Source organism: Limulus polyphemus, unplaced genomic scaffold (genome assembly GCF_000517525.1).
Source record: "Limulus polyphemus unplaced genomic scaffold, Limulus_polyphemus-2.1.2 Scaffold858, whole genome shotgun sequence".
Classification (NCBI taxonomy): domain Eukaryota; kingdom Metazoa; phylum Arthropoda; class Merostomata; order Xiphosura; family Limulidae; genus Limulus; species Limulus polyphemus.
In genome coordinates, this window is record NW_013666468.1 from 113,144 (window position 1) to 115,836 (window position 2,693).

At 33.2% G+C, this 2,693-nt stretch overlaps 1 protein-coding gene across 1 annotated transcript in view; it reads left to right on the forward strand.

Moving 5' to 3' along the window:
* The first annotated feature begins 1,776 nt into the window (after window positions 1–1,776).
* Window positions 1,777–2,693, forward strand: part of LOC106460904 — a 45,507-nt gene continuing 44,590 nt past the window's right edge. The window contains exon 1 of the mRNA XM_013920662.2: window positions 1,777–1,945. The gene's annotated coding sequence lies outside the window, so the exon portion shown is untranslated. The remainder of the gene's footprint in view (window positions 1,946–2,693) is intronic.

Here is a 2,693-nt window from a genome sequence, read left to right on the forward strand (position 1 = left end):
CCCCACGGCTGAAAGGGCGAGCATGTTGGTGGGATGCGGATTCGAACCCGCGACCCTCAGATTGTGAGTCGAGCGCCTTATCCACCTGGCCATGCCGGGCTACTTTTGCCTCAGTAAAGCAAATGTAAGCCTGCAGGCTTAGCGACGCTAAGATTCGGGTTTCGCAAGAGAAACGCAAGTCAAGCGTAAGAGAATATTCGTTATGCTATATAAAGCTGTTTTATACGTATTTACACACGTCTTGGAAAATAATTATAAAATGATAGTAATATCTTAAAGTTCGAAACTGTATAAAAATTAACTAATTTATTTCACTCGAAACGAAACGAAGCTCTTTATTTGAATTTGATACAAACTAGAAGTAAACAGAAAATCATAGGATACAGTGACACATGAAAAGGAACATACTTTATGAACCCTGAATGATTTATAGACGTTTTCTAAAGAACAGTTAGAGCAACATTTTATTTTTCTGTCTTTTTTTAAAGATATTTTGATTTTAGCAAACTCTTGTGTAATTGTTTGTCTGTTTTTCTCGAGAAACGAAAACGAAGGACGGCAGCTTGCAACTCATCAAGTTGAAATACATTTAAGCAACTACTTGTTCAAATATTTTTTTATAACACTAGGATTCGTGGTTTTATTACTGCAGCGGACATAGCACAGGTATCATATTGTGCAAGCTGTTCCGTTAAAAACAATTCAAGTTATAAATAAATTAAAACGGCTCTTCTTCGTATATGTATATGTACAATTAAAAGATATATAACGTTAAAATGGTGGCGTAAGAACACTGAAATATGTAGAGTGTTTTTAAGGCTTGTTCCTTTTTTTATAATTTATTTATTGTGCAGTTATTTGAACGTTGTATGTCCTTTAGTTGTATATAATCCAAATTATCTTTAGTCTTTATTTCTAATATGCGTGATATGTTCGGAGGAACATAAATCAAGATACAATTTTAGTTTTAAACGTGTGATTAATATTTAAAGTGAAATATAATGTGCTCTGTTTTGAAATGTTCCTGCTTAATACGTGTGCATAAGTTTGATCTTTACAGTTTTGACGAAATCTCGAGCCATCTGGAACTCGTATAAATATAGAATGGGAAAAAAATTAGGCTTAAAAAGGTTAATGAATAGAGCTGATGTAAATACGTATTTTACTTCGATGATTCATATTCTAATGTAAAAGTTCTGATGAGCTATGATTATTATTGTTTTGATCAAAAGTAGAATAGAAACTGGTGCTTAAAAGTGATTAACCGTTTTCTCGTCAGATAAACTTAATAGAAGTCCTAAATATATTAGGAATCTGAAAGTATGCAATGAAAATCAAATATCTGTACACAAGTAGAATATTTTAACATTGCTTCAATATATGCCACCTAACAGTAGAACTAGATATCTCTAAGTCATATAATAAGACAGAAGTATTAAATTAATTAATAACTTGGTGTTGATAGAGAGATAAGTTCTAAACAAATAGCGTACATGTTCGAAAGTTTGCATTTTTGAAAATAATTTCAAAGTAATTTTTTAACAACTGTGAAAACTACTGTATTTATTTCAACAAACACTTCACCAAATGCCTAAATTTTTGAACTTATTCTGTGGGAAATTGGATACTGAAATTATAGAATTTGAAGATGCCACTAGATGGCGCGCATGTCAGATGTTTTTATGATATACAAGGAATAAACGCTTGTGTTCAATTTCTCGTTATAAAACGGAAGGGAGATACACTGTTGTTCCAGAGTGGATTTCGGTTGTCAGGAGATAGGTGGCAAGTAGCGAAGAGGGCTCTAAAGAGAATTAACTTAATTTATTCCACGTCTCGCTTTACTTGCTCATGATGAACAACTGATACCACTATCATTACGAGTTTAATCTACATTAAAGAACAATTGGACAGAGAAAATTAATTTCGTTTTTATGCTTAAAAGGTAAGAAAAGCAGGTTTTACTGAAAATAATCATAAAGCACTTGCTTCATCCTATCAATAGCTTTCATTCTTGTGTTTGAAGTAACAACCCTATTGACGATTGCTGTTCTAAATAGAGTAAACTCTAGTTCGTCTCAGTTTTTGTTAATAGTTGGTCTTGAAGTTTTCTTATAGCTCATTATAGTTTTAAGAATAACACACGAAAGAAAAGGTTGGGTTAAAAAGCGAGAATATGTTAGAGGAATACGTTGGTGGACCATTAGTAGGTAAAAACGAAAAAAATATAAGTTTAGTTTAAGCCAAAAAATTGGCAGAACTTTACAACACTGTTATGTTAGTGGAGTATTAGATTGTTAAAATAATAATAATAATATAATTTTGGTATTTAGTTGGTTCTTTCAACTTGAACGGCGACAAATATGCTAAATTGCAAGGTCAGAGACCTCAAGAGCTCGGACACAGCCGTCTTTAATTCCGAACTGCTGATCAGACGGATATAAACAGTGAACAGCACCCGCCACATCTTAATTGAAAAGTTAAAGAACACCGTGGAAGTGACATAAAGTTCAATGCATTAAATTCACATTTAACTTCAAAGTAAATTTCCTAACATACTTTTTAATGGTTATTCAATCAAAACAAAAACGAAGATATTTACAAAGAGTGCCCGGCATGGCCAGGTGGATAAGGCGCTCGACTCACAATCTGAGGGTCGCGGGTTCGAATCCGCATCCCAACAAACATGCTCG